This window comes from Alligator sinensis, unplaced genomic scaffold (assembly GCF_000455745.1).
Source record: "Alligator sinensis unplaced genomic scaffold, ASM45574v1 scaffold674_1, whole genome shotgun sequence".
In the NCBI taxonomy this organism is placed as follows: Eukaryota; Metazoa; Chordata; order Crocodylia; family Alligatoridae; genus Alligator; species Alligator sinensis.
Window position 1 is genome coordinate 2,154,659 of NW_005842032.1, and position 23,403 is coordinate 2,178,061.

General features: G+C 49.1%; 1 long non-coding RNA gene across 1 annotated transcript in view; it reads right to left on the reverse strand.

The window, feature by feature from the left end:
- Positions 1–7,629: 7,629 nt before the first annotated feature.
- The window catches only part of LOC106722127, a 219,982-nt gene continuing 204,208 nt past the window's right edge, over positions 7,630–23,403 (reverse strand). Inside the window, exon 5 of the long non-coding RNA XR_001357930.2 lies at positions 7,630–7,926. This is a non-coding gene — a long non-coding RNA (uncharacterized LOC106722127). The remainder of the gene's footprint in view (positions 7,927–23,403) is intronic.

Genomic DNA, 23,403 nt, shown 5'->3' on the forward strand with positions numbered 1-23,403 from the left:
CATCTCTTCATGTGACCCTGAGCTGGATACATTCCTGAGTGGGGGGGGGGTAACCTGCTCCCTCTGCCTACATTACTGGCATCACATACCTGGGTGAGGGGCTTGGGCTCCCTATTGTTCTGAGCAATGCCAGTCTACCCAGCAACCACTGATGCATTTCAAATTGGTTGGCTGGCAGCCAACAGTTGCTGGCCTCCACTGGGCCAGGTAAATGAAGTCATAGATCTTTATAAGTTAAGGACTGCCCAGGAGGATGGGAAGTCACCGTGATGAAAACACAGAGAGAGAAGCTGGACCATCTGAAACTTGCTCTCTCTCTTGAAACTCATGATCAATGAACTGCCTCCCTCCAAAGAGAATCTCCACCTGCCTCTTGATGATACTCGTGAGTAAGCTACCTGAGATCTAGCTACATATATAGCCGGCAATAACTCAGATACACGATCAAAGGCTACCCAGCCATGCCAGTTTGCTCTATGGGATTTCTCTGATATTGCTCAACCCTGTATATGATTCCAAACCTACTCCTTGTAACCAATAAAGTTCTCCTTTGTACCTAACATGGGAGACTTACTGGGAGTGGGTCTAGATTATGCATTGGGGTCCCCTTGGTTCTGCTGGCTAAGGGAGACCACTATTTGTGCTTCAGACTGAGGGAATCACCCCAAGTTCTTGGAGTGGGTCGAGTACCCTCAAGGACTACTAAGCCTGTGTTTCCCAGGGTCACAGTGACAGGATCAGTCCAGACCCTGGGTGGTGGCGGCATTACCTCCAGGCTAGCAGGTGTGCTCCAGGAAGGGGGTTGGCTAGACATGAGGCACCCCCAGGGAGGCACTCAGACCCTGGAAGGCAGTCAGACGCAGTGAGGTGAGTGGCTTGACACAGGAGCACCCCCTACTGGCCCTCCACAAGGTGTATCAGCATCCCTGTGCTGAAAAATGGTGGTGGGAGCACTTTAACTAAAGCTCATTGAATGAGTTTTAGTTAAAGCACCCCTGCTGCCATTTTTTAGCACAAAGGTGCTGATACACATGATGATGGAGTCTGCTGGAGCACATAATTACCATGCTCCAGCAAACTTGATTAATTGCTGTAATTATCGTGCATCAGAGCAGCCTTGATGCATGTGTATAGGTGTCCTATGTTTGTTTCTCTGTTGATCTGGATCTTGATGCATGTATGAGTTATCCCACTAGATCTAAAAGGTCTCTACAATAAATTTTGTTGATTATTACATTTTTGGATATTACAGCTTCTTCAAATTACTTGAAAAGCATTCACCGTCTAGCAATGAGCTTTTTGTGTGGCTATAGAAGAGAATATGAGTGCAACCCCGGATGTGATGGGACAGACCCTGCAAGCTATAAGTTCTTGAGGTGCAGCAGCAGCAGGCAAGTCACCAAAATGAGTGGATGTGGTGTAATTGGATGACATTTTGTATGCAGAAGATAACCAAGGATGATGAACCCAAGGCTTTCATTGAAGCCTTTGAGAGGACAGCCATACTGGTCAGGTTAGAACAGGCACTATGGGCCAGTTATTTGGGGGGCCCTCCTAGTGGGGAAGACCCAGGCTGTGTATCACTCTTTGCTGAGGGAGGACTGTGGCAGGCACGGAGCAATAAGAGAAGACTTACCCTGAGTGAGTGAGGAGCAGAGTTGGTGGGAGGCCACGCTGAGCTGGGAGCACAGTAAAAGTGAAACCATGGCAGAAAAAACCACCACACTAAGAGAAAAGGAAAAAAAGGAATGATGGATCTGGGAGGAGCTGGGACTGGCTCCCGCGTCGGCATGGGCACGCTGTATGGCAGCGTGCCGGCACCGATTTACGGCTGGCCCCTTGAAGCTGGGATAAAAGGCCTGGTGGACAAGCAGCATGGGGGACTGGAAGTGGGTTCCCCGGTGGGCTCAGAGTGGCCTGGAGCAGAACACAGCCCCACTGAGGGTAAGTGGTTGCTGCCCCAGGAAGGGACCTTCAAAGATAAGCTGAGCTGTGGAAGGGTAAGTGACTTACCTGAAGCAACGCTGTAGACTCCAGATATCTCCAGTCAAGATTGGACCCAGCAGAAACCTGAGGAGAAAAGGAGAGACAGGAATCTGAACCATGGCAAGTACAGATCCAAGAGAGAGACAGAGATGCTGGGGAGCAAGGTAACCTGGGGTTGGGAAGGAGTTTGGGCTGGACCAAGTACGGCCTGAGAAAACCCGGATGAGACAATGTCCAAATCTGACCAGCATAATTCAAAGAGCCAGAATATCGGAGCCTATACCGGACCAGATCTAGAAAACAGGAAATAGCACCTTTGGTTGGCATTAGGTGAGGTGTAGGGGAGGTGGAGCCCCTAAGTAGGAAGACAGAAGGGAACATTGAAGGAAGGCACCAGGAAAGGCTGGACATACCATCTTCCTCTCAATTAAACTAATTTATTCCAGAAAGACATGGCAGGTGAGAACCCCTTGGGGGACCTTCCGGAATCTAACCCAGTACCAAGATGTCTTTTCCTCAAGTGACAGCGAAACCGGAAAAACCCATAGGAACAAGGCACATTGGTTAGCAGCATGGGAGGCTAAGTCCATGGGAGTCACTAAGACCAAGTCAAGACTGTGATCCTTCATTGATTGGAGCTTACTCCAGAGCATTATCACTGACTTTTCAGAGCAAAAAAAGAGAAAGAAGACAAAAGACCAAAAACACTCCTACAGTTACTGAAAGACCTTTTGAACAAATGGGGACCGCCCTACTGTGATGGCAGAAGTGGCAGGCAAAACACTGAGACACAGGATGTGCACAGACCCTAATAAGAATGGGTTTGATACGCAAGCACATCAAAGAATGGTGTAAACCAGTGTGCATGAGATTTATACATGGAGGGGTGGAGTGTTATAAGAGAGGATATATTACAATGAGGGTTGGCAACCAAAGGGGGAAGTTAAAGGTTGGGTTTGCACTGAACCTTGATGCTGACATGATTATAGGAAGAGATTGGGCCCTGTTGGACGAGGTACTCAACAAGGTTAAAGAGGCAGAGCAAGCCCAAAAGGGGTGGCCCCAAGTTGAGGGCTGGGTAGCTAGCAAGGGTGATACCTCATCATCGGAAGAAGACCCAGAGATACGGGTGAATACTGAGGTGCCTGGACCTTGGTTTAAATTAGCCCAAGAGGAGGAACAAGAATTTGACAAGGTACGAGAGGGAAAGCTGTCCCAAGTGGATGAGTGGATTACACAGCCAGCGTTAATCGTAAGTAACCCACATTTTGAAATTCACAATGGGTTATTGTACAGGGTCAGTCAAGCCACCAGGAAAGAGGGGTGGACTCGCCAATTGTTGGTGCCCTGCACATACCGAAAGGCCCTTTGGGACCAGGCGCATGCCTCCCCTATGGGTGGACACTTTGGGATGGACCCAAATATCGTGGCCCAAATATCACGATGGTTCGTCTGGCCTGGGATACAGGAGGAGGTATCATGATGGTGTGAGGCTTGTGAGGAATGTCAGAAGGCACAGGAGAGAATGCCCCTAAGGTGCTGTTGCAGAGTATGCCAATTTATTGGTACCCACTTTGAGAGGGTTGCACTAGATGTAGTTGGGCCATTGCTGAAGAGTGGGTCGGGGAATCAATTTGTGTTAGTATTGACAGATTATGCTACACGTTACCTGGATGCGATACCCCTGAGGGCAGTTACAGCCCACTGTATTTCAGACGAGTTATTAAAATGGATATCTCAGGTGGGAGTTCCCTGGGAAATCCTAACTGACCAGGGATCTAACTTTATGGCTGGGGTAATGAGAGCCACCTGTCAGGTGCTCGGGGTTAAGCAACTTAGAACCATGGTGTATCACCCCCAAACCAATGGGTTAGTAGAGCGCTTGAATGGGACCATCAAACGGATGTTGCGTCACTGCACTCAGGTAGAACCATGAAGGTGGGATCTACTACTTACACCTGTGATGTTTGTGCTGTAGGATACACCACTAGCATCAACAGGTTTTTTCACCTTTTGAATTTGTATTTGGCCACTGCCCATGAGGATTGTCACACAGCTTGAGAGAAGAATGGGAAGAAACAGGGGAAAGGAGTGAAAGTGCACCAAAACATAGACAAGACCTAGTTCACATGTTAGGACAGGCCATGCAAGTGGCACAGGAAAACATGAAATGAGCACAGGAAAAGCAGAAAACAGAATATGACAAAAAGACCCAAGAATATGGGTTTCAGGTTGGGGAAAAGGTGCTGGTGTGCTCTTGACCTCTGCCAGTAAGCTGCTTACCAAATGGCAAGGACCCTTCAAGGTTGTTCTGCAGGCAGGGCCTGTGGACTATGAAGCTGCTGACCAGGTCACAAGAAAGAAAAGCAAATCTGTGATGTGAACCTATTAAGAAAATGGCAAGAACCTGAAGGGTGGATGTTGAGTCCCAAAGAAAGGCAGGAAGATTTGGGGCCATAAATGGGGGAAGGTCTCAGAGAGGCAGCAAATAAGATACCCATAAAAGTTGGGGATAATTTAAGTTCAGAACAACAAGTGGACATACAGCAGCTGATAGGGAGGTATCAGGAGATGTTTAGTGAAAAACCTGGCAAGGCCAGAGGTATTGAACATAGGATAGATAAGCCAAAGGCGGGGGGGATGGTGAGAGAGAAGTAGAGGTCCATTTCACACCACCTACAGGATGTAGTTAAACAAGAGGTGGAGAAATGTGGGAGCAAGGAATTATAGCCCCTTCATGTAGCCCGTGTCACAGCCCTATAGTGGCAGTACCCAAGAAAAATGGGTTCCTGAGACTCTATATAGACTTCCTCAAAGTCAACAGTACAGCCATTTTTGATGCATTCTCCGTGCCACAAATTGAGAAGCTCCTTCAGAGAACTGGGAGAATACAATATAACTCCACCATTGATCATGCCAAAGGCTACTGAAAGATCCCAATGGTAACAAGAGATCAACCTAAAATGGCCTTTAGAATGCCATGGGGTCTGTTCGAATTTAAATGCATACCATTTGGGCTTCATGAGGCGGCAGCCATATTTCATTGCCTGACAGATGACCTCCTGGCAGCGCATGTGGCCTACGCTGCATCCTATATAGATGATATCATAATAGTCTCACACAGTGGGCTTTGGCACTGCAACTGTTTAAATTTTCTATTAATCGTAGGCCCAGTAGGACCAATAAGGTGGCGGACCCTTTATCTCAGTGTGCAGAGCTAGCACAGAGAGATACAAGGAGAACATGGAAAATACCGCCACAAGGCAACTTTGGCAGGGAGATGTGTGGCAGCAGGGCTCAATCGGCCATGGCCACAGCCAGGCTGAGGCTCCCTGACGGCAACCCAGAAGTATATCGGGCACGTTCAGGGATGCTGGCCCCAGGTCAAGCCCAGCTGATAAGGACCCACCAGAAGTAGGAGTTTTGGTCCCCTAAACAGCATGCATCTCAGGATATGAGAGCTATTGACATAAAGACTCTTTACCTCCTAGTCTTTATCTGACACTCTCCAGCTTGGTTCATGTGAAGTTACTAGCTTAATTCAGGTGAAGTTCCACAGATATTTCTTCTTTTAAGTCCTTGGACATTACAATGGTGAGGTGTAAGACACACGGCAGAGAGGAAGTGTAGCCCTTATTTAGCATAAGCCATGGGTAAGTTATTGCCAGGCTTGGCCATTTTCAAGAGGCTAAAGCCAAAGCTCCGAAGTGTAGCTAAAGCAGAAGGCCTCAAAAGCCTGTATCTAAGTGACCATAGTTTGAAACTTTGCAAATGTAGCAACTAGCTTGCTTAGCAAAGCAAAGAAAACTATGCACATGTTTAATTAAACAGAGTTCAAAGCCTAAAAGAAAAGATTATTAAAAAAACATACATCAAATAATCCAAATACTCTGTACCATAACTTTATATTAAATTAATTAAAAATAAATATATATGTTATGGTGACGAAACAGTTTCAGTACTCCATCACTTTAAGGCCTGGAGCAGTCAGCTGCCAGGTGTCTGACAAGGGTGGCCACTTTGGAGAGCTCTGGTATAAGAGCAGAGCAGTCTGTGTTGAGCAGCCAAGGAGGCAACATTGGGCTGAGCTGCTCCTGGAACACCTCGGACATAAGGGTGAGGCTATGGGGAAGGAGGAGGCCTCACCTGAAACTGTACCCTGCCAGGATAGGGAGGCCTGGTGGTCCTGCCCTTGGTGGGGCAGGGCCTCTTAAATGCTAGGTTCGAGGACCATCCCAGTGTAAGGTGGGTGGGGCACCTTAACCCCTTCCCCCACCTTTGGGTGGGCTTTGGAAGTAGTTCAGGGCCAGGCATACAGAGTAACTGCACCTGAGCCATGTGGGATGGTAGACCCTGGAGGTGGGCCAGGCACAGCAGGAGAGTGCTACCTGGGCCTGGAGAGGTGTTTTACCTCAAGCCCTGAGTGAGGGGGCAGAGTGGTGGGCCAGACACAGCAAGTGGGGTGCCACCTGAGCCTATGGGGGTGGTCAACCCTGAGCCTGAATGGTAGGGCAGAGTAGTGTGGCCCTCAGAGAGGGTGGAGTAGTGAGGCCCAGAGTTTGGGGCAGTGTTGTGAGAGGCAGCTGAGTTTTTAGGTGCAGTTGTGAGACCTCAGAGATGAGGCAGTTAAGCAGCTTCAGTAGGAGGGGAGAGTTATGAGGGGTACAGCTGTGAGGCCCTGGGGTAAAGGAGGCACTTGACAAGGCCCGATGCAAGCCACTTGACTAGGGGCCAGGTGCTAAGCTGGATATGGAAGGCCTGGTGTGTACACCATTAGGGAAGCCAGGTGGTAGGCCTGGAAACATCTGCAAGGGCACTGGGACTTTGAACTCTGGTGGGAAGTGAGAGTCCCATGTGAGACTCTGGAGCTGAAGTCCCAGTGCTACTTAGCTGAAGGAAACATCTGTGAGGCATGGGATACACATAGAGGTGGTTGGCGTGTATACATCAGGCCCTTGTCATCAGGGAAGGGCAGCCTCCACCTACTAACATCAAAACAATAGGACATCAAGGTGTGGCAGAAGAAAGAGGCGGGCAATTTGCCCAAGGACAGAAAAACGGGCTGATCTCCCAACTGGGCCGTGGGTTGGCTCCTTTTGTCACAGTAACCAAATGTATTAAATGTTATTTTGCTATAATAAATATATTTTTTGTTAAAATGCTTAAATAAGCATTAAAACAACAGCCCTGTCAGACCATAAACTGGTGTTAAACCAGTGTTAACAGCATTCCACAATGAGAAGGGAAATAAAATAAGAAAGCCTTCCTTTGTTCCCTTTGCTTTCTCAATATAAGTCCCAACTGTAGGGGAAGGAATACAAATAACTAATAACAAATGCTGAGTTAGCAATGCAAGATTACAACTGGAATCACAAGACTAAGTGTCCAAACATTGCAAAAGCCAACTGAACTAGCTCAAGATGGATACAGACAGGTAAGACAGATATCCTGGTGGTTAAAGATTCCCCATTTTATTAGGGAACAGTACACAAAGAGGAACTCTGGACCACAGGATAACCTATGGGTGACCCCCAGCCAGGAGAGCACCTATGCAACAGTGGAACGAAGCCTATGTGCATGCATAATGATATGATAACAATAGTTGCCACTAATTATAATAGGCAAAACAACAATAAAGGTGGAGCAATGATATTCAGCAAAGGAAATGGAGATTGGCCATGACATAGGCAAAACAAGGGGAAGAAATTAAAATATGGGGCAGGGTATACAGTTTATATGTTACTTCCCACTAAGCTCTGTGCATGCACCCTTCCTGCCCAGGTCAAGACAGCTGTCCTGAGTATTGGAGGTGATTGTCCTGTACTCTCATTAAAGAGAACATTTCCTTGTGTAAATCCACCTCTGTGTTCTGTGCAGTCTTCTTTGAAGGCATAGGATGGGTTGGCATCCTGAACACCAACTAATTAACATCTTCCAGGTCTGCAAGAAATAGGAATCTGGTTTAATCCAGTTGCAAAAGTTTCAGTGAAACAAACAAACAAAAATTAAATAAAACCAATCAGGATCATTCATTAAAATATTAAAACCAGCCGCCTATAAATATTGGGCATAGGCTGAAGGAAAATTTGAACTTCTACACTTATAAACTTTTACTTTTGGACTTCTAAATTTGAACTTCTCTGGAGCTCAGCAAACCAACTCAGGTCCCCAGGGGAACCAAAAACCTTGGCCAGGAGATCCCTTTCTTCCCTAAATCCAAAAATATATAAACATTGTCTTTATTTATCCAAATAAGTCTTTGCTATTGCATATCTGAAATGATTTCACTGGTCAATCAATCTCTTCTCACCCACAGAAGTCCAGTTTTGGGGCCCCAACTACAGAAAGGGTGTGGACAAATTGGAGATAGTCCAGTGGAGGGCAATGAAAATTGTTAGGGGGCTGGGGCACATGACTTATGAGGTCTTAAGTATGTGGGGGCCTGAGGGACCAAACCTGAGGAAAATTATGTAATTTTTCTATATTATTTTACGTTGTAAAAGATGGATTCAGTTATGTTAAGCGTGTTGGATGTAAGGTAACGTGCTTAGGACCGATGACTGAGGCCCTGAGTTAGTACCAGGCATCTGGGTTTTCTGTTCACTGGAAAAATGCATATTTTCTCCTTCAACATAGAAAAATGCAGGAAACCATGGGTTTCTCCTTGCAGGCTGGCAAAATTCCAACCTGCAAGGGGCTGCTTGGGGCTGGAGGGAATGGGGAGGGTGATCAGAGGCAGGGGACACCGCATACATGTGCACGCACACATGCATGTGGCAGTCAAGCAGCAGTGGAGAACAGCTCCCACAGCTCCCTCAAGGTAGGTCTATGGGGAAGTGGGGAAGGGTGCACAGGCAATGCTTCTTGTAGGTGGGGGGAGACAGGCAACACATCGGCACGACTGGAGCAGGGGGAGGGAACAGCCGATGCAGTGGGAGAGCCAAAGTGATGTGGCAGGGGAGGCATATACCCCCCAAGATATCTGCATCCACAGCAGGGCACGGGCTGCAGCCAGGCCAGACCAGCTCCGGACTGGAGATGCCTCCGTGGCCCAGTGAGCGGGATGCAGTGCAGGAGGGAGTGCCGTGCTGCCATGGCCACTGAGCTGAGGCATGACAGAAGAGGTGGCACAGAGTTGTGCCCCTGCTCCTGCCAGGTGGGCAGAGGGTGCTTCACTGTGGGCAGAGGGTGCCTCACTATGGGCAGCCATGGTGGCATGGCACTCCCTCCCACATTGAGTCATGCCTGCTGGGCCGTGGAGGTGGCTCCTACCTGGAGCTGGTCTGACCCAGCTGCAGCCCCGCAGCCTGCTGTGGGCACAGAAACCTTGGGGGCAGCATTTGCCCCACACACCCCTGCTGTGTCACCTGTGCCCCCTCTTATCTCCCTACACATCACCTGTGCCCACACATACCCTTTCCTACAAACTCACCACATTCCTCTCACACTGCTAAAATTGTACTGTTCATTTTGTTCAACCCCATGCTCTTCTGAAATACATCTGGTGTTGTTGTTAAATACATCTGATGTTGTCAGTAAGGAACAACCAACTGAATGGGTCACCAAAATCAATTTTTCTAAGTGGGTTACTGTTTTTTTTAAGTCATCCTGGGTTTCAGTTAAACCAAAACCCACAGCAGTTTTCATTTTTATCAAACTTACAGTAATAATTGTCATCTTTTGCCTGGCTTGACATGTTTAAAAAGTTTTCAGTATCTCTTACTTCCCCTTCAGAGACACCTTTATTTTCACTTAAATAAAAATCCTTAACATTTTCACTTTTATCCAAATTTGAGCATTCATTGTTTTTCCACTGCTTGGTTCTATGTCTTGTCATTAGACCTAAACTGTTGTTCTACTGCTGGAGAAATCAATTTATAAAAATTATTTGCAAGTATTTTTTTTCTTTTTGTGCTTCCTGCAGCATTTTTCTTTTCACATCCAACTTTTTTTTGGACCCCATGTCAAAAACAAAAGTTATTTCCTGTCAGCAATTAAAAATGTAGTAAATCTGCTATAAATTTTTAATTTGTCGTGTGTCTCAGTGATTTGACAAAATATTTATTTTGCAATATAAAAAATTACAATTTGCTTACCAGTAGTAAAATAGCATGAAATGTAATAACTTTAATCAAGCACATGGAACATGCAGTTATTTGTTAGATAAGTACAATAGTGTTTCACTGGCTCTTACAACAATAACAACAATAACTAGTAGCTACATACATATTAATGGAGTGTCGTCAATATTGAAATGGAAAAAATTGCTACCGAACCTTCAAAATTCTATGACATTGATCATTAAATTTCACAATAGGCAGCATATGGGAGTAGGTAAATGTTTTATGCCTCTGTGCAGTGGAGGTAACACTGGTCTTCTGGGTTCACTAATTGTCAACTTAATGATATGTTCAGAAAATAAATTTAATAATATATTTATTTGTGTGCAGAGTGTAGTTAACTTAATATGATATCTTTATATTGTAAAAGTCATTACATCCTGGCTATTTAAAATTAAATATGCAGATATACTTTTTGTTACAAAACATAACATCCATTTGACTTGGCAGCCCCCCTGCAAGGACACTTGGTACCAGTGCACTGTTAGTACAGCCTTGTTACAGTAATGCTGTGGACACTCTTGTCTGGGGAATGGGCAGCGAGTCTTTTCCCAGTGCTTCACTTCTTTCCCATAAATGACTGGGAGGGGAATGGATCAGCAGGTAAATTCAAGCATGCAGGCCCAGGAGGACAAGCTAAATGTAATGGTTTAGTCAGTCTCCAACAAAGGAAGCTCTAGTACAGTTTCCTCTAGGGTGCCAGGAGTTTCTTTGCTCAATAGATAGAAACTTTTAAATATTTTATTTCAAGTCAGATCACAATTGCTTTTGCTATAGTTTGTCCTTTCTTTAATTCTTTTACTGTAACATTAAACCATGACTTTCAGAATTTGAGTAATTTATTGGCCTTGATGGAAGTTCACCAAATGATTCATCCATGTTATGCAGGAAGTCAGGCTACAGTAATATAATCAGCCTTTCTGGCCTTAATCTTTATTCATTTCCATCACAAATGTATAGAATAGGACAGTATAAAATAGTCATGTTATATAAACTCTAATGGAAAATCAATATCCTTCATTCACTGAAAAAAATGTGTATTTAATAACTCTAAGCTCATTGTGAAATCCTGTTATATTTTTCTACAAATGTACATTCTACAAACAAAAACAGACTAGAAAGTCAATATGGAAAAGTTGTTGTATTGTTGGTATTGTGCTTCTGTATTAGCTATCTAGTACTTTTGTCCAGACAGATATATAGATATAGATAGATATAGATATAGATATAGATTCAGTTTAAATGTGAGAGACATGACACAAAGCAATTTTAAAAGAAATTAGAAAAGGGAACAGAAGTTTGCTTATCTTTGGACATAGATAGTAATAAAACTGCATATAGCCTAACCATGTGAGGAAACTGAATACAGGCAAACTGCAATGCTAAATGAGACAAGAACATCAATTATGTGCAACAGACCTCTTATTATATGGCATTCTGATGACCTTAAATTATATTTTTAACAGACATCCATTTTTATTTTTGCCTCTAAAACAGGTGAAGTTCCTTTCAAGTATTGACGTCAGCTAGCCTAATCAATTGTTCCTTTAATAGCTCAACTGCCACTACAGCCACAAATGCTATAAAAGAGCAAAGTACTCAATACATAATGGGGATTAGTTTTTGTCATTGCTGCAGCATATATACATGGACTATGTCTCTTATTGAAAAGTAATTGATATTGATTTTGTGCAGTTGAGGTCCCTCCCTCCCATTCACCAGGATTTATTTTAAAAAGGAAGATGAAGACATTATGATTCACACGGAAAATACATCTTTTTTTTCTCTTTTCTAAAATTTGCAGTGAATCTGAGTACTCACAACACATGCTGGATTAACCTTGAGAATGATAGTCCTCTCTCTATATAAGAGCTGTGACCCAGACAGCAAGAAAGCAGGCTTCTCCATACTGCCCTGCCATTGCTCCTCAATCATAACTAAAAAGAACTATCCAAAAAAACAACAAAGTACTTTAGTTTTAATTTCTATTATGTCCTCCTTATGCCTATTGAGACTACCAACCATAGTGCCAAGCAGTGCTAGTAGTGGTTCATTATAAACAGCTTCCCACTAGAGACTGGACTGAGGCCATCAGCCCATTTATCATAGACCATGTAACAGTCATCACTGGGTAACTCTTGGCTGTTTGATGGTCTTGACCACATCAAAATTTTCTCTGTTGATTATCCTTTGTTCTATGCACCTTTCTCCTAGCTCTCATAGGAATTCTGGATTCAAGGACTTTTTAGTTTTAAAAAGTACCCATAACTTGGGGTTTGTGTGGGTGGATGCAAATGTGTATAACTGGTAACAATGTCATGGAAAACCTTGAGTACTGCCAAACTAAACAATCAACTGCATGAGAAACTAATAGCAAGAAAGAAAGACTTTGACTTTTAAGAAGCATTTATTCCAGGGAGGGTGATAAATCGGGGCCAGTAGAGATTATGTACAAGTTGGCCCGAAGATTTGGGCCTCATGGACAAGGCCTGGGCTCATGGCCTGCAAGGCCTGCCCATACACATTAGACAAAAAACAAAAACACAAAGAACAAAAGGAGTATTTACACATATACATATATACAGTTCTGCCACTGGGGACACCCAGGGGGGCAGGAAGTTGGCCAGGCTTACTGCGGCCCGCTCAGCTGACCGGTACGGGGTGGAGTAGATGTAGGTGTCCTCTGAGAAGTCCCGGCCCAGTGCCTGCAGCAGCACCTCGAGGGCTGCAAAGAGTGGCCGCAGCCAGGCGCAGTCGAGGAAGGCATGGAAAACGTCCTTGTCCAGCACCCCCGGGCAGAAGGGGCAGGCTGCCGAGGCCACCAGGTGGCGCACAAAGGTGCTAGTGGCCAGGATGCCGTGCACCAGTCACCACTGGAGGTTGCTGGTCTTCTTGGCGGTGGGTGCCTTTTACAGCGTGCGCCACAGAGGGGTGCCGGGCCATGCCAGGTGCTGCCTCCACACGGTGTCGGGATGGCCGGTCAGCACCTGGGTATGCCGGGTGCGGACCACCTATACGTAGAGTCCATTCCGGGGCAGTGTGCCAAAGGGGCAGCCCGTATTACTGCTGGGGAGCCTAAGCAGCGTGTTGGGCCGGTCAGCCAGCTCACTGGCCACCGCTGGGATGACCGGCAGTGGTGGGAAGGCATCACTCATGGTGTCCGTGGTGGGGAGGGCCTGGTGAACCTAGAGGTAGCCGTCTACGGTGGTCACTGCTTCTGTCGGGAGGGCGGCCCTAACAGCCTGTAGAAGCCAGCCCATGGTGCGGATGGAGCACAGTGCCAGCCAGGCAGCCAGGGCTTTGGCTGACAGCCAGTCCGACTGAGCAGGGTCCAGGAGGTGCCCCAGGCAGGTGGCATGCGCCTTGATGAGAGCAGCCACGAGGCTGGTGGAGGCCAGGCTCAGCACGACATGCTGCAGGGCTGGGTTGTGGACCAGGGGCTCCTGAAGCAGCTGTGGGAAATGCAGGGGCCTACAGAGAGGGAAGGTAGCCCACCAGGCCCGCACCATGCTGTGGTAGAACGGGGGAAGGACCTCCCCATTCAGGAAGGTGAGGTCCAGCATAAACAGTTCCCAGTCAAAGCCAAGGCCCCCCACTCACTGCAGGAACCGGCATGCCAACTGCCACCACGGGAGGTGGTCCTCAGCATACAGGAGCCACTGGAGGGCTTGCAGGTGGTAGGCAGCTACCCTGCTGGCCAGGTCAATCACGCCCTGGCCCCCCTCACTGGTGGGCAGGTAAAGGGCAGCTTGTGAGAGCCAGTGGCATCCGTCCCAGAGGAAGTCCACTAGGAGCCACTGCAGTCTCTCAAGTAGCTCCGGCAGAGGGTCCAGCACCACACAGCGGTGCCACAGGGTCGCCACCACCAGGTTGTTGGTGATGAGGACCCAGCCATGGTAGGAGAGGGCGGGCAAGTGCCAGTAGCAGCGCTGCAGGCGGGCTTCCACTCCCTCTGCCAGGTCCTCCCAGTTGAGGACTGCAAAGGCGGGTGGCCCCAAGAACATTCCCAGGGCTTTGAGGCCTTCTCAGTGCCAGGCGAGGCCCCCTGGCAGGTCCAGAGGTGGTTTGCCGGCCCACATCCCGAGCAGGAGTGTGTCACTCTTGCCCCAGTTGATGCAGGCCGGCGCAGCAATCTCGTAGGTGCATTAGCAGTCCACCAGGGCCTGCACATCCTCCTGACTGCCCAGGAAGACTGTCACATCATCTGCATATGCTGTCAGCTGGATGGGGGGGGCCGGTGGTTGGGCCTGGTGCCAGTAGCACAGCTAAGACAGTCAGGCAACGTTGCAGAGTGTGCAGCAGCAATTCAATGGCCAAGGCGTACAGCATGCCCGACAGGGGGCAGCCCTGGTGTATGCCACGATGCACCAGGAATGGGGAGCACAGCATGCCATTCACCTTGAGCAGGCTGGAGGCATCATGGTACAGGACCCGGAGCGCTGCGATGAAAAGTGGCCCGAAGCCAAAAGCCTCAAGGGTGCTGAGCAGGTACCGGTGGTCAACGCGATCGAAGGCCTTCTCCTGGCCCAGGGAGACCAAACCAACGTCCAGGCCAAAAAGCTCCGCAGCCGTGAGCAGGTCACGCAGCAGAAACAGGTTGTCCTGGATGGTCCTGCCCGGGACACAGTAGCTCTGCTCAGGCCCGATGACGGAGGCCATGACAGTGCAGAGATGGTTCACCAGCGCCTTCGCCAGGATCTTATAGTCAGCGCACAGAAGGGAGATGGGCCGCCAGTTTTTAAGGCAGCCGAGGTCCCCCTTCTTGGGCAGCAAGGTGAGCACTGTCTGGCAGCAGCTGGTCAACAAGGTCCTGTCAGTGAGGATCTCGCAGAGGACACAGAGGAGGCTGGGTCCAAGGAAGGGCCAGATGGCTTTGTAAAATTCCACGGGCAGTCTGTCAAGGCCTGGGGCCCTGCCCTAGGCAAGCACCCCTACAGCAGCCTTGAGATCTGCCAGGGAGAGTTCGTGCTCCAGGGCCTCGACCTGTGAAGCACTGAGGTGCGGCAGTTCCTTATGCAGCTGCTAAGTGGCCTCTGAACAAATGGGGTCAGCCGCAAACAAGTCCTGATAGAAGGTAATGGCATGCCCCCGCACTTTGCCTGGGTCCGTGAACAGCTGTCTCTCCAGGGTCTTGAGATGGTCCAGTGTCTTTGCCGTAGCCTGCCGCCTCTCCAGGCCGAAGAAGAAGCCAGTCGGGGTGTCGGCCTCTACCAGCTCCTGGCAGCAGGCACGTACCCGCACACCATGGGCCGCACCCTCTGCCAGCTCCCACAGGCATTTCTTCTGGGACTGGAGGCTCTTGAGGAGTGCCGCGTCATTGCCCACATGGAGCAGGGCTGCCTCAAGCTCCGCCATGTCCTCCTCCAGCTCCTGGGTGTAGTGGTGGATCTTGCTTGCCGCCAGCTGGAATACTGCTGGCAGAATGTCCAGATCTGTATCTTCCCCATGTCCCACTACAGCTGCCAGGAGGAGTAGTCTGCTCGCATAGTCTCCCAGCTCCTCCAGAGGTGGGCGAAGCAGTCCCTGAAAAGGGTGTCCTGCAGCAGGCTGATGTTGAGACACCAGTAAGGGTGTGTGCTCTGCCAGGCAGGCTCAGTTCACAGCAGACCAGGGCATGGTCCGAGAGGCTCGATGGGATGATGTGGCTGCTGCGCAGTAACAGCAGATGGTGCTGGCTGATGTAGAGGTGGTCAAGGCAGGCCATGGCGATCCCACTGGCACTCATCTTTGCCCAGGTGTATTGGTGCACATCAGCATGGAGGACCCACCAGGCATCAACAAGATCCACTGCCTCCAGCATGGTCCACAACTTGTGGGCTGAAGGAAGGTGCGGTTCCGGCCCCGTCCAGTCTAGCAGCGCATCAACGATGCAGTTGAAATCCTCGCCCATGAGGAGTAGGCCATCGTTCTCACTGGCGTCACGCAGGAGGTCACCCAGGGTCTCTAAGAAGGCTACCCTCTCTCTCCCGTTGGTGGGCACGTAGATGTTGACAAGGAGCAAGCTCTGGTGTGCCAGGGTGACGTGGACAGTCAGCAGCTGGCCGGGGACGACTTCTTGTGCCACCGCCGAGTCGTACTGCAGCTGCGGTGAGAGGAGGGCCACCACTTCTGCGCTGAGGTTGGTGCCATGGCTCAGAAACAAGCGATCTCTCCAGTCAGCGTGCCAGTCAGCTTCAACATGCACGTCACTGTGCATCTCCTGGAGGAAGGCAATCGCCAGCCGCTTCTGCCGCAAGCCCTCCAGGATGACTGTCCGCTTCACCGGGTCTCTGCAGCCGTTGGTGTTTAGCGAGGCAATTGTGGTAACCGCCATGAGCAGGAGAATAGAGAGGAAGGATAGGCAGGATAACGGTGAGAGACAAGGTGACAGAGCCAGGCAAAAACCACAGAGAGAGGGGAAAGCCTATCTTTGCCCTACCCTATTCCGCAGACCCGCCTTGGCCCCACACCTCCCTCAACCACATCACCAGCTTCTCAAGCTGAAAGACATGTTGACGCATGCCTGGGTCCCAGCGCATGAGCCTCGCCGCATCACTGGTGGCACAGACAAACTGCACAGCGTCCGGGCACCATTGCCGGATACTCTCTGCCATGTTCCCCTGGCCCTTGGTCTGCTCTAAGAGGTCGAGGAGGCTTCCGTAGCTGGGGGCCACCCGGGGGGGTTTCTCCAGCAGGAGCTGGATGTTGCCAACCGAGAACCAGCGGGGCTTCGCTCTGGGAGGGGACCTACCAGTGAGGCCGGTGAAAGTGCCCTCAATGGCCAGGGTCCCTAACAGGCTCCCCTCAGTATCTGGGTCAAGGAACATCTCCGGAAGATCGATCCCCATCTGCTTTGGGGGCAAATGTCATCCCGCTTCCAGGACTGCTTGCGGTGCTCAGAGGGCAAGCACTCCATCTCCTCCTCGGTAGCCAGGGGAGTGAGCAGGGTGGTGGCAGGCCCCTCTGCTGTCTCCTGTGCCTGAGGCTGGGGAGGCAGGCACTCTCTCCCTGCCTTGCCTCTCACAAGCCCCATGAGCTGGGATGGGGGTGAAGAGTTGCCAGATGTTACTGGGACACCCTCAGTCATGGCCTGAGGTGGCGGGGTTTCTGGGGGGGCAGGCAGGGTGGGGTCAAGTTCCCTGGCTGCATTTTCCCCAGCACTGTCAGAGGCGGGCCCCAAAGGGGCAGGGGCTCCTTTAGAAGCTCCCTTTTGCCTCTTGCTCTTGGCTTTTTGGGGGGCAGGTGTCACCTCCCTCAAAGGGGGTGGGCCAGCCTGCTTGGGGTTCACCACCTCTGGGTCCACCACCTCAACTGAGGCAGGGGTGGATGGAGGTGGAGGGAAGGTCTCAGTTGTTCCACCTGATGGGGCTGCAGCGCCTAAGATGCTAGCCACCCCAGGTGGAACTGGGACAGGGAGGGACTGGGAGGACATCCCAGCCCCTCCACCAGGTGAAACCTCGCACTGGGGGGGCAGCCCCATGAGGCAGGGGGAGGGTGGAGGGAGGCTGAGAGGGGGCCATGGTCACCTCACCTGGTGGGGTGCCAGAGCTTGGGGCAGCAGCTGTCCCAGAGGGGACTGGGGCAAGAGGGGACTGGGAGGAGTCCCCAGCCCCTCCACCAGGCGGGGCATCAGCCCCAAGAGGGGCGGGAGGACCCTGGGAGGACATCCCAGGCCCCCCACTGGGTGGTATGCTCACACCAGAGGGGTCAATCCCCCCAGATGGAGCAGGGTGAAGGGGGGCTGGGAGGAGCCCCCAACCCCACCCTTTGATGAGGCTCCCATGCCAGAGGTGGATGTGCCATCCTCCTGTGTGGGTGCAGCAGCTGGTGCCCCAGCTGACTGCCCCAGTGGGCACTGGGCAGCAAGGTGGGAGCTGTTGCCGCAGCGGTGGCATGCATTTCCGCCCTGGGAGAGGTAGACCACATAGGGCCTCCCATCCACCACAAAGGTCATGGAGAGAGGCAGGGTCTGGGTGCCATCCATGAGAAGCATGAACACCTGCCTCTGAAAGGACAGGACATGCGTGAGCCTTGGGTCCCTGCTCCCCGTGGTCAGCCTGCACCAGAGGCTGGTAAGGACACCATAGCGCTTGAGCGCTTGGGTGAGGTCCCGGTCTGGCAGGTGTGAGGGGAAGTTGGATGCTACCACCCGCACTGCCAGGGTCTCCAGGGGCGTAACCAAGTAGTGGACACCCGAGATTTCCAGCCCCGCCATGCACACCTCCCTCACCAGGCTGGGAGAGCTCAAGTACACGATGGGCACAGAGTTTACCCGGGAGGTGTACTGGACACTCCGGCATTCCAGCAGGTCTGCCAGAGCTCTGGCGCAGTCCTCCACCCTGACATGGAGAGAGGCATGCACCTGCAGGCCATGGCTGAGGGGAAGGTCTGCAGAGACATCCCCATGCCAAGTGCCCTGGCTGCTGGCAGCCATCCTGGGCAGGAGATGGTTAACTCTCCTACAGAGGCTGCTACAGGGGGAAAAAAAGCCTCAGACTGAAGCTGGGGACTGGGAGGGGGCTGAAACAGCCCCAAAATCCAGTCTCTGCCCCCTGGGAGGGGGCAGAGAACAACCCTGCAGGGGCTGAAGGCAAGCCCTAAGGCAGGAGGAGATGGCAGAGACCAAGGTAAGGTGCTCTGGAGGAGGCAGGAGGGAGGGACCAGAAATCAAAGGGAGAGCACAGGCAGGGGTGGGGGAGGGGAAGAGACAAACCAGGCTGCCAGAGCCCGGGGAAAAAGCTCAGAAAGCGGGGGAAAGGGGCAGAGAGGGGGTCCCCAAGCACAGGCTGGAGAGAGGCAAGGTTTGGGGGCAGGGGGTGCAGGGAGTGGAGGGGAACGCGCAGAAGGGACCTGAGCTGCAGGAACTCAGAAGGGCTTCACCTGCCCGCGGCCAGTTTGAAAGAAAGAAAGAAAAGCATCGTTTAAGGAGTACTCACAGAAGTCCCCAAAGGGAAATCTATCACAAAAGTCGGAATTACACTGAAAGCTACTCTGCTTATTATGAAAAAGTTCAGTCTTGGTTTTTGTTTTCAAGTGCTAAGAATGTTTCTACCAGGATCAGTTTCATTTTCTAGTATTGTAAAAACACTCGAGGCTAAGAATAAACTGGCAACTAACAGAAATTCCACCAGGTCAATGTGTCATGTGCTCGCCAATATATTCTACTTTTCCAGGAGTTTGCAGAGCTGTGTAAAATAATTCTAAGTTGGGGACAGATGCGACTGAGTTTTAACCACATTTCTTGACCGGCTACAGGCACTTTAAATGTGTTCCATTTTTAACAAAATATCTTAAATAGCTGCAGAAATCGTGTTCTTTTTAACACACTCTAAAAGTTCTATTTATCAGTCAGGATGAGTAAGTTGTATATGCAATGCATATCTGGCTCAACCAAGCAATGGGCAAACAGCAAACTGAACACCTACATCTTATTCAGACATTTCACACACAAGCAGTGGTTTGAAAAATCACATGGAAATGGGCTTTCTCCAGGAAAGTTTGTTTGCGTCTGGGGTACAAATATTACAAGAACAGTTCAGTATTTTGATATTTCTACTTATATGACAACTAGCGAGAAATAAAAAAAAAATGAAATTGAAAACTCATTTAAAAGACTTTTTTTTAACCTTTTTAAAATGTCCAAAATCACAAAACCTTCAACTTCAGAGATTTCAGGCTCATTCTGACCAAAGGTTGGCTTTCTGGTTTTCAGTCATGTTCCTGGTCAGAGCATGGGCATTCACTTTGATACTATTTTTAACTGAATCTAAAGCAAACCTTCTAGCATTTGTACCTATGAAATTGCAATGCCTTTTCATTCTTATGTAATTTTCCTGTACATTTCTGTAACTTCTATGTACACAGTTCTACACAGCTGCTACACAGGAAACACACGCTTGACCTTATTCACCCCAATACCATAGGCAGTCATAATACACAAAAGAGTAACATTAAGACAGAGAGGGTTCTACTCTGATAGCATTTTACACCCAATGTGTTCTGATGTAAATTACAACACAAAAGGCAGAATTACATGGAAATGAGGCCCGCTCAGTTTTCTTATGACCTGAAGTTGAAATCATGATGATAGTTAATCCTTACCTAAGTCAACTCAATCTTTAGCCTAGACATACCCAAGCTGCTACTCTTTCCTGTTGTTTTCCTTAATCTGAAATAAAAATCACATTTATTTAAAAGCAAGGGTGTCAAACTCATCTGGCTCTGTAGGCCAGACTAGGCCCATACAGAACACCCTCCTACTCTCCACCCTTTCCGCCCACCATCCACATGCCTGATCCTACACAAGTAACATGCACCTGGACAGGTCCAGGATGTCAGTTTGAGCAGCCCAGGACTGGCCCCAGCAAATGCCATGGGTGGTGCATATCCCAGGTACTGCACATGGGGATAATCTGACACAGCACCAGGGGCCAAATTATGGGGCTCTGTGGGCTGGATGTGACTCACGGGCCATATGTTTGACACCTCTGATTTAAAGTATATGGAAATATAACCTGGCTTCTAGTAGTATTGATGCCATACAGGACACTGGATTTCATGGTGACTTCTTCATAAAATGAAAAAGATAAGAGAAATTTCATTTCCTTCAAACAAATATTCTACAAGCTGTGTAAACCTTCCTTAGTATAAAAAAAAATTATAAATAAAGAAGTTAGGGGTTTTTTTCCTTTGAAATATTTAGACAAAAAATATAAATGTTATTTTGTTTTCTAAGAGTCTTGCCCTACATAGAGTAGATTTTGCTTTTTTTCATTATCTTCAGTAGTACATTGTATGTAAGGCAGAATAGTGAGAGAGCCCATCTCACTATTCTGCATTACAAAGTCATGGAGCATATAATCCTGAATAAAATAGAAAACATTGATCCCCAGCTCCCAAAAGAATAAGCTAGCTTTCAGGAAAAGTGGTGTATCACTGACTAAGTTACATTACTTACATCTGACACAGAAAACAAATTTGAAATGAGGCAGAAAACAGGCATGGTCTTTATTGACCTTACAGCCACCTCCTATAACACTGTATGGCACCAAGGCCTCAAATATAAACCACACTCCATGATACCTGATTGCAACCTATGCACTTTCATCATGAGCATGATCTCCAGCAGATCATTCAAACTCTTTACCAGCCAAGGAGAAAAAAGCAGAGTGTGACAGGGGGGCTAACACGCCCTGCCACCAGAACAAAAAAGGAAAACAAAGAGAAACTTAAACAGGGCAGATCCCAGACAGGGAAGGGAAGCATGGCAAACCCGAGCAGGAGAAACGCCAAACCAGCAGCAATTTGCATCATCAGCCGGAGGGGCAGCTAATTGCAAAAAAGCGGCTAATTGCAAAGTGCCACGACGAATGCTGCTGATCAGCGTGGGGAATTTAAGGGATGCTTACAAGGCAGTCAGTGTCAATTCCAAAGAAAGAAACCCAAGGAGGAGATGGGGAGAGCACAGAGAGTAACCACCAGAGGGGGATCAGCCCCAGGACTCAAGGAAGAGTCCCAGCAGTCCACTAACACGTGGAGGTCAGGTAAGAAAGTGACGATGATGTCCCAGTCAGTGAATCCAATCCTGGAGGGTGCGGTGAACCACTCCAGGAACCTAGAAGAAAAGAAAAGCAAAGAAGGCTTTATAGTAAGTCAGGAAGAAATCTCCAGACCCAGCCCTAAGAGTCTAGGGTGGGATTCAAACTGGGGAGCAGACGGCTTGGGATCCATGCAGGAAAGAATGGGGCAAGTGTCCAGGGTGAGAAGAGGATGTGTAGAACCAGGAGTGGACTAGATAACCAGAGAAACAGAGCTCCCAGAGATGAAGATTGATAATCGCAATTATAGAACACCTGGTGTGGGTAGGGCAGGGGATGGGGATGGTCAAGCCCTGTGAAGAGGAGCCAGGACCCTGAGTCAACAACAGCTATTTTATCTCCTAGGATCATTTCTATCTTTTATCCTCCTTGTCCATCAAAGTTGAGGCAGGAGAGCTCTAAGAGAACACTTGATCCTAGTCTGAGACTATGATTCAACTCCAGGAAAACTCAGCATCAACCCTCACACAGAGTATGAACTCTGAAGAATGGAGTCCCCCCAGGATCAGTGCTAGCATCAGTACTTTTCAATGTATATACCTCAGACTTCCTGCATACAACATCTAAGTGATACATGTACATTAACAATGTTGCCATAGTAGCCCAAGGAATAGTTGTGACAGAATTAGAAAAAATAGTGAGTACTGATGTGAAACTCACTGCTGACAATCTCCACAAGTGGCACTTAAAGTTGAGCATCCATAAATCAGTATCATCACTCTTCCACCAGGACAATCATTAAGCCAAGAGCATGCTGAATATCAAAGTAGGCAACCACATCCTTCCCCATGAGCATACCTTAACTTACCTAGGAGTGACATTCGACTGTTCCCTCAGTTGACACACAGATGTACGCTTGAGCTTTAGAGTACTCCCTGTACTCTTGAGCTTTAGTCCAAGTGATGTAAGAAAACAGATCCTAGCTGTGGCAGGGCAGTGGGGTGTGTCTGCCCCTTTAAGTGTACAAGCAGCCAGAGAGGTGGCTTGCAGGTGGCAGAGAGGGATGACTGGAGAGTTGCCTGACTAGTAGAGGGCCAGGCTGGAGCTATATAATCCCAAGGCCCTGGCTGGCCAGGCAGTTCAGCCCTGGGAGCCATGCAATGAGAAGCTCCTGGCAGCAGGCCTCCTGAACTTGCAGTGAATGGAGTAAGCCACTCTGCAATCCTGGGAGCAGGGAAGCTTACCTGGAGAGTGAAAGACTGAGTTTTTACAGGCAAGAGGCCTTTATTTTGTTACCTAACACAGAGAGAGTTGGGGTGTTTGCTAGAGTGGTGAGATGCCTTTTAGTGCACTGGTGTTTTAACCTGGAGTCTTGCTGGGGTTGGCTGCAGGCTTACCCTGAGAACTGGTAGCCCAGAAGGGGTTGGGAGCCTGGCTTAGCAGAGAATGGGACACAGTAGGAGTCCCATGAGTATAGTGAAAGGCTAAGACTTGGACTACTGGGTCCACAAGCTCAGAGAAGGGCTGACAGTTGGACCACAGGGTCCATGAGTCCAAGAGGGGCTGCAAGCCAGACCAGAGAATCCGAGAGCCCAGAGGAGGAGTAGAAGTCAGACTACAGGATCCCCAAGACCCCAGAGAGGGACTGCATGTGGGACCAGGGGTTCTGGGACCCCTGAGAAGGGACTGAGCATAAGACCAGAAAGCCTGAGAGCCCAGAAAGTGACTATATGTGTGATTAAAGGGTCCTGGAGCCCAGAGACAGGTTGTGCAGGTGACCA